Raw genomic sequence first — 8,584 nt, forward strand, 5'->3', positions numbered from 1 at the left:
ACCTCTACATGATTTATTGCACGGGGTTGTCGACCCAATCATCAACCATTTGCATTTATTCATTATACTATATTCTTTCATTTAAATACTTGTTTTAATTATATGGATGAGTTCGAGAGATTAGCAGCAATTAAGCCCTGGAAAAATATTAAGTTCAATCTCGATAGAGTCCTCAAGGACGCACCAAAAGCGTTAATAAACGATAGAACCCTGATGAGTAAAATACGCGATTGTATCAATGAATTCAAGCGTGATGGCGCATCTCATAGTTGGTCAACATTTCGAATTGATGGTGTTGTTGATGCTACCATGAACGACAACCGAGCAGCAACGATAATATCACAACTTGGCTCCAGCAAGTATTTCTTTAGAGTAAAATTCATTGTCCGGGTGGAATCAGGTTATTGGATCATACGTGATAAATTTGAACCAGTTCTCAGCGACAAGAAAACAGTCATTGTTAGCCGCGACTCCAAGCCGGGGCTGTTAACCGGAATTGACAGACCGTACTATGAACGAGCGTATCCTGAAACAGCAGTTGTTTATGGAATATACCCGTTAAATAAGAAACCTGATATCGGAAAACTAGCGCCGATGAAACAGTCAACGGGGATAAATTGTGTAGCAGAACGAATAATAGAGCATTTTACAAATGCATGTCGAGGAAACAAGTTGACTGATTTACGACGTAGCAAAATCAACCGGTGGGAGGAGACAGTGCGCGAGCGAGGAGCAACCATCAGCGACATAGCGAGATTAGAAACGTCGCTGAGATTTCCAATAACCGTTACAACGATAACCGGTGAAGTATTACACGAATCGAAGTATAAATCAAAGGGAGCCCCAATTAAAATTATTGATCATAACGAACACGCGTGGACGCCCGCGATCACAGTGTTTCCACGGGATAGAACGGTAAAGTATATCCCGGGGGAATTCCTGGGAGGGGACGGTTTTCTCGCGGAGAGGAAACTATTTGATGCTATCGCTTATTTGTGTAAAAACGACCCTGTATCAGTGTGGTTACTTCGCAGCGCTGAAAACGATACGGATACCTTTGATCAGTTTGTAAGACCAAACGGTGAATTATACCGCACTGAAGCGTTTCACAACAAGATGAAAAAAACCGCCATGGAATTTGAAGAGTATGATGAACAACTGCTAACAAATTGTTTTACGATTCCATCGGTTGCGGCTCATGTTGCAGCAAAGAAAAATGCGTGGAGCCCAACGCGCAAGGAATTTCTACCGGATGTACAATCCAGTTGTTTGGAATATTATCACGGTGGACTATGGAACACTGAATACAGCCGCGACGCTATGATTTCCGTTGATATGGTTGCCTGTTATCCAGCGAGTTTTCTCGGGTATGGATCCGCCGCTGAGTATTTCAAACGATTTGGACACCCCAGACATGAAATGACTCGTGTTGCTATTAATGGACCACTGCCTGATTTTGATTTAACCGGATTCGCTCGCATAGTATCATTTGAATTCGCAGCAGGACTTCATCGCTGTTGCTATATTTGGATCGGTAGACACATGGCTGAAAAAAAGTGGTTGCCAATAGCGCTGCTACGGTATATGATTGATTGTAGCATGCTAATTTCGTTGATTGTCAGTGACGCGATTATATCATACCGGGCGCAGACTGAAGTCTGGTTACCAGAACCGGAGCGTCTAGATAGCATAATTGACGAATCCAGAAAACACATTGATGCCGACGAGGAATATATCGTCGAATGGTCCAGGAGGATATTCAACCAACGAAACCGCGAGGCAAAAGATCTCGGTAGAAGAATAATTGGTAAGTTCACACAAGGTGGAAAAAACTGCGACTATAAACGATATTGCTCACGGCTGATTATAGATGACGCAGAATATGATTTCGTAATCAAGGACGCAGTGGCGAAAAATAGATACGTGAACTGCGAAACAGCTTTCTTGTCCAATGGAACAAGGTTGGGTACAGTTGTTACCTACAGCGATGGAGACAGCCCGGCATACCCGCATTTGAGGGCGTCTATGCTGGGTTATGCTTGCATAAATTTATTCTCGATGATAAATAAATTTCCCGACACCGCGGTTAGAGTAGCCGTTGATTCGTTTTATGTTGACGTAAAGTACAAGGAAAACGTAGCCGGGTTTACTAGTCCGGACGAGAGTTGGGGTACATGGAGAATTAAAAATGAAATACGACGCGATTATTCCCCGTCAGCAGATGTCACCGTTGAAAACAATTACCTACGCGGTGATAAATTGTCAGAATGGTCTAATGCACCACCGTGTTCTGATCCAATTTGTAGACACAAAACGGTTTATTTAAGCGGCTGTGGCGGGTCAGGAAAGACGACTCGGGCAATTGAATTATTTCGAACGCGGGCAAGTATAATCGTGCTTACACCGACCCATAGACTAGCGCGAGAGATAAAACAACGAAATGTTGACGCCGTTACTTATCACAGCTTTTTTCGATACAGCGGTGGTGAGTGGACTCCTGATCGAATGGGTGAAAAATTTATTCCTGAGGTTATCATCTGGGATGAGATATATACTGTTTCGTTAGACGTTTTACAAATGTTTCTTGATTGGTTGTTGCTCGCGAATACAGCGGTGATCATGTGTGGCGACCATGGTCAACCACCACCATTTGTCGGCGAGGGTCCGCATGATTGGTTGAGCGGGTTTGTGGACTATTATGAAGAAACCGATACTGATTACCGAGCACTTGATGAACAACTGCGCGAGGTTAAAAAATTAATCAGATTACAGCCGGATAGAATTCAGTGTGAAATAATCCGCGAGGTGATTCCGGAAACGCCGTTAAATGAATTCTGGGAAACATCGAGACCAAACGATTTGATTGTAGCGAGTAGAAAGATAGTCAGAGACACACTTCAGCGGAAGTTGTTTACGTTGCATAAGGAAAAGTTTCCAACGCGCCCAGTGCCGTTATGTTATAGACCCGCGGATACACGGCGGCAGAACATTGAAGTTGAAATCCCGGCCCCGACAGCGTCAGGGACAAAAAAACAAATTCTCGTGCTGAATGACATCGTGCTCGTTGATATCAGCGTCGTCGAGGACGCGCTACGCGCTGACAAATCCCCGTGGACGCTAGGATACGCAACAACAATACATTCCTCGCAGGGACTGACTATCACGGATACAATTGTTTGGATGGTTGATAATCGCATCGAATGGTCAAATCTAGTCTATCTTGCAGTGTCCCGAGTACGGAGGATAAATCAGCTTCGAAGAATTGTTATTGACGAAGCCACCGACGAAGCCGGCGACAAAGTCACCGACAAAGTCACCAACGACATCATCGATGCAAGCGTCATCGATAGAAAACTCTCGGGTTACCGCCAACAGGATAAAAAAAACAGCGGCGTTTTGATATTGATGCCGAATTAATAATTGCGTTACGACAACAACAGAATAATCACTGCGCGAGTTGTAATTGCGTAACGCGTTGGCGTTATTCGGATAAAGACACTCGCCAATTTACCGTGGACAGGATCGATAACAGTCTCGGTCATGTCAAAAACAATGTGAGGTTGACATGTCTTGAGTGTAATAGACGCAACGGCGCTAGCTAAGACCACGCGGGGGTAATTGAGTATCGTCAGGTATCACCTGTAGTTGCTCGCGTGTAAACCCCCGCTGTGGGGCAGTTGAATCCAGTCTATAGATCGGTGGTCTACCAGTTGATCGTGTTATCGTTGATATGTTATGTGTGGTAACACTCCAAATAGGATCAGTAGCTCTTTTTTTACCGCCTTCAAGCTCTCCTGGTTCATACAGATATCTCACGGTGACATCGCCAAGAATCGGCTTGGAAACGCTATCTATTTTTGATCTTCCGGGTATATATTTTTTTTTAATCGCGTCGCTGGGCTTCATGTTGATTGCTCGGGTAATCTCGTTATTTAACGCTGCAATTACGCCTGGCAACCTTTTGACCCATTCACGAGATCGTTTTTCTTGGATGAATTCCTTCGCGTATTGATATCCAAATAACCGTTCAGCAAGAGTCCGATTGAATCGTTCAACAATTGCCTGATCACTATGTAGCGCAGTATGACCTCGTCGTACCGCGACGCTATGATGTTTCAGCGTTGATAAAACTGCGCCGCGAAATTCACTACCAGGATCAACTTGTAATAGATTTGGCCAGCGCAGAGGACCTCTTCGATAAATCCGCTCAAACGCATCAGCCACTTCAGTTGCTGACTTTGTTTTTAACGGCTCCGCTTGTTTGTATCGACTCGCAACATCAACTACGGTTAGTGTGTATTTGTAACCGTTGTCATGCGGCAGAAATAGTATATCAGCCTGATGAACTTCATTAGGTACGCTGACATCAAAGCGCGAGAAGTTGATTTGTTTAGGCGGTGGTAGATAGATTTGCCATATAGCCTGTTTGGATAACCAATTAGCCGCAGTGGCCTTTTTCACTTTTGCAGCGCTTGCAAGCTTACCAATTGCGGCCTTCCCCTTCCAGTATCCTCTCGGAGAATAATAGATGGATTCCATGTTGTTATTATAAACGCTAGCGTTTTCAATTACCAGCGCGAGAAGCTCCGCTTCCAATCATTAATTTACCTTTCATAGCCGATTTTACCAACCATGAAGCCAATTTTTCTTTGAAGGATTTATCAGGAATAGCATTTAACGCGTGAATTAATTTTACGTCCGCGATATGACGCTGTTGCAGATCGCTACTTTTGTAGTAAGCAACATCATGAGCATGACACGCCTTATCGATAGCGTTTATTGGATACTCACCGGGTTTGGGCTGATTTTGATCATCGAGTCTGATATCTAATCGTGTTCCGGGGCCACAGTAGTTATATCCTGGGAGGTGTTTTTCTCCTGGATACTTTGCCCACGGGGTTCCGGGGAGTTTTGATAACTTGGCTGCAATATCACCTCCTCGCTTTTTTTTAAAACATCTCCGGGTCTAATAGAAATAAATCTAAATTTCTTTATACCGCATTGTACACACTTGCCAGTAAGCGCCGATCTGTTATTTCTTGTTGTAACGGTTGTCATATCATTTGTGCCAGTACGCACTCTACACTTTACACAATATAGATCCATAATTTATGTATAGAGATATGAATATAATTGACTTTTCAGCGACTAAAACAAGAGAACCAGTTAAGCATGTTGCAGCGTTACCAAACTCGATCCGGATGATTATCATCGGACCATCTGGATCCGGCAAGACGCAATTGTTACTTAATTTAATAATGAGATGGATGAAGTGGGATAAGTTGTATTTAATCGCCCCTAGCGTAGATGATCAACGATGCTACGAGGTGTTGAAAGATTTCAACGAGAATGCATCAGCGATCGCTAAAAAAAATGTTATTGAGTTTATTACAGATATCAATGATGCACCAGGTATCGATGATATTGATGGCGACGTTAACAATCTAGTCGTGTACGATGATGTTATGTTAGACAATCAAAAAAACCCAGCTAGGATATTTTCCAGAGGCAGGCATAAAAACACTGACGTGATATATGTCACTCAACGATACACTCAGATTCCAAAAGTAATCAGAGATAACTGTAATATTCTTGCTGTATTCAACGGCGTTGATACACACACGCTACGAAATATTTGGCAGACATGGTGCGGCGGTGACATGGACTTTAATGTTTTTCGAAACTTTTTTAGTCATGCTCAGTCGACCCCACATGGATTTGTAACGATAAATTTACATGACCCTCGGACACGATATCGTATCGGACTCGACCAAATATTCGGTTAAATTGTAAATAGCCACTTAGCAGCGGGGGGGGGGGGGCGATGACATCGACGCGGTCGTCGCGCTTTTTTACCGGACGCTGACGACGCTGGGATCGGCACGCAGAAGGTATTAATTAAACCAAATGACGTTTGGACGATCCCCCCGACGACGACGTCGTTTTTTTTTTTACCAGGCGCTGACGACACCGGATCCGCTGAGTGCAGAAAGTATCAATTAAGCCAAATGACGATTCAGACAAATGTCCGATTCGCCCCCCCTGCTAATAGTTTGGCATATGTCACGGAGTTAATTCTATCTCGTTCAACCAGACTCTCGCGTGAGTCCATTAGCAAGGCAATGTGATCTGATAAAAAATGTAAACAGCTGACGATCGGAATACTTTCAGCACTTTCCTTTAATTCAAGAAAGAAACCTTGATGTAATTCGCCGCCATTGAGCACATTATTTTGAATAACTTTTATCCACATGGCACAGCCTGGCGACGAAAGAGTCATAAACTGAACATAGTCGTCATTCCTATCGAGGCGGCATCATATGTGGTACAGTCCACCCGAGGCGAATCACCAAATCTATCTAATTTATGTGTATTCATACAAGTACTTCCGAGGTTCTTTGTTGATTTGACGAAAATAGCCCAGCGATGTTCCGATTATACACTGAGTGAAAACTTCAAAACAAGGCTTACCAACAAGATGAAAAACTCGTCGCTTGGTTTGCAGGCTAATAATTTTTTAAATTGTTAATCCCAATGTTCACTTTTCGTGGTGTCCACTTTACTGAAAATGGCGGAATAACAATCAGTTTCAAATAATTCGTCAATAGTTTGTTAAAGTTTTGATTTAAGGTTTTCATTTGTATATCATTCCTAAACCATCTGATAGATGATTGTCACACATAGTAAAAATCGTTGTACATCTTAGACAACTCACTCCACGATATACCCACACGTCCCTTTAACATTTTGGGTCAAAGTTCTATTTACAAGAACTTTGCGTGGAGTTTTAAAGCTCGTTCCATTTGCTAATGTTGCCTGAACACCTTGTTAGTGTTTCACCATACTTGGCAGTAGTCGTTAAGAAGATAAGGCAATGCATTATACACACGCTCAAGGGTCAAGGTCAAAGCCTCATATTTTGTTGATTCTTCAGATGAATATCCACGCAACTAAGACATTCGGTTAGTGACGTCTTCCACTTAGTGCATGTCTTTCACTCTGATTTCGAGGTCAGTGTCAGAATCAAATAGTAGAGTTTCCGATTTTTTAAAAATCTTTTTCATTTGTTTATATTTTATAAACCTCATAGTGGATTTTCATTCTTGGAACGAATCCTTTTGCAGTAGATTTAATTAATTCCGCAAAACCCGATGTTGTCCCTTTAATACTGGGGTCAAGAAGACGTAAATTGTGCGTTAAATTTTAGCTTTTTAAAAATTTCCTTTATTTTATAAACCCCTTAATGGATTTTGTGCATACATCAGTTAAATAATTATAACGAGACGATTCATTATGCGTCACTCATCGCTGTCCCCTGTTGATGGTGTGGTTAGGATCTCAATTTTCTTTTTACCGATGCTTTGAAAGTGGGCTTGACATGCAGGCCATGATCGTCTTGGTGATTTTTTTTTTTATTCTTTTTTTTTTGTTGCTTTTTTGTTTTGGTGGGATATTTTGTTTATATATTTTGTTAAATTTATCACACACTGTATTTATATGTAGTTTGTACAGGTTTTCTCTTAAGCATGTTGTATTTAATCAGAATGTTTAAATATATATTCTTACGAAATTATTGAATTTCATATTACAGTGACAACCCTAAACGTACATTACATACACATTTCGACACAAAAGTTAATGGTACAAAAGAGACCCACACATACAAATGACACAGAAAACTGGATTTGTGACTATGAGGTACTGGGTAATATGTAACTATGAGGTACTGGGTAATATGTAACTATGAGGTACTGGGTAATATGCCATGTAATTTTAAGTCATGTTTAGAAAATCGTAATATGAAGTACAGAAATCCTAGGAGGGAGTGCAACCGAATATATTGTGACGATACATCTATGCAGAACAACTTCTGGTCGCGCTGGTGATTTTTTGAGACACTGCTTGCTGCAGGTATACATTTTTAACAGTTTGTACAATCGGAACAACCCTATACATTTTCTATCTCACGCAAGACAAAGATCCGCGAGTATCAGACTGCACTCCATATATGGTAAACAAGGCTACCTGATGCACAGATCCTTTGGCCCCTGGGTTAGCTTTGTTTAACTTGTCGCTGAAAAAATAATGCCCTAAATTTTGAACCAAAATTTAATAAGTTAAAAATGAGCGCTACATCTACCGATGCAACCTTTGAAATTTGTTAATTTGGTATGTTTTGCGAATTCTTAGGAAAATGCGATAGAAGGCTGTTTAAGGAAAAGTCATATATCAACTTGTGACATCAGTAGGTTGTCGAGGGAAAGCTACAATGAAAGCAGGGGTATATTGTGCCATTTTTAACTGCCCATGTACCCAAAGTGATTACTTCTTAAAGGCGTTATTGACTCCACAAGGACTCGATTATGTATCATTACTTGTAGCAAAGTAGGGAAAAGTTGGACTCAATAAAAATTCGACGATTTTTTAAAATTCATATAATTCCAAAATTGGAAGAATTTCATGTCAAATTAAATTAAAAGTGTATGTATTTTATTCGAATGCAGTTTTCAATATTTCAGTATGAGGTTATATTATTCGCGTAACTTCTCAAGTTCATTTTTGCCAAATGTCCTACCTCCAAAAG

Source organism: Sinohyriopsis cumingii, chromosome 5 (genome assembly GCF_028554795.1).
Source record: "Sinohyriopsis cumingii isolate HCF-2022 chromosome 5, ASM2855479v2, whole genome shotgun sequence".
Taxonomy (NCBI): Eukaryota; Metazoa; Mollusca; class Bivalvia; order Unionida; family Unionidae; genus Sinohyriopsis; species Sinohyriopsis cumingii.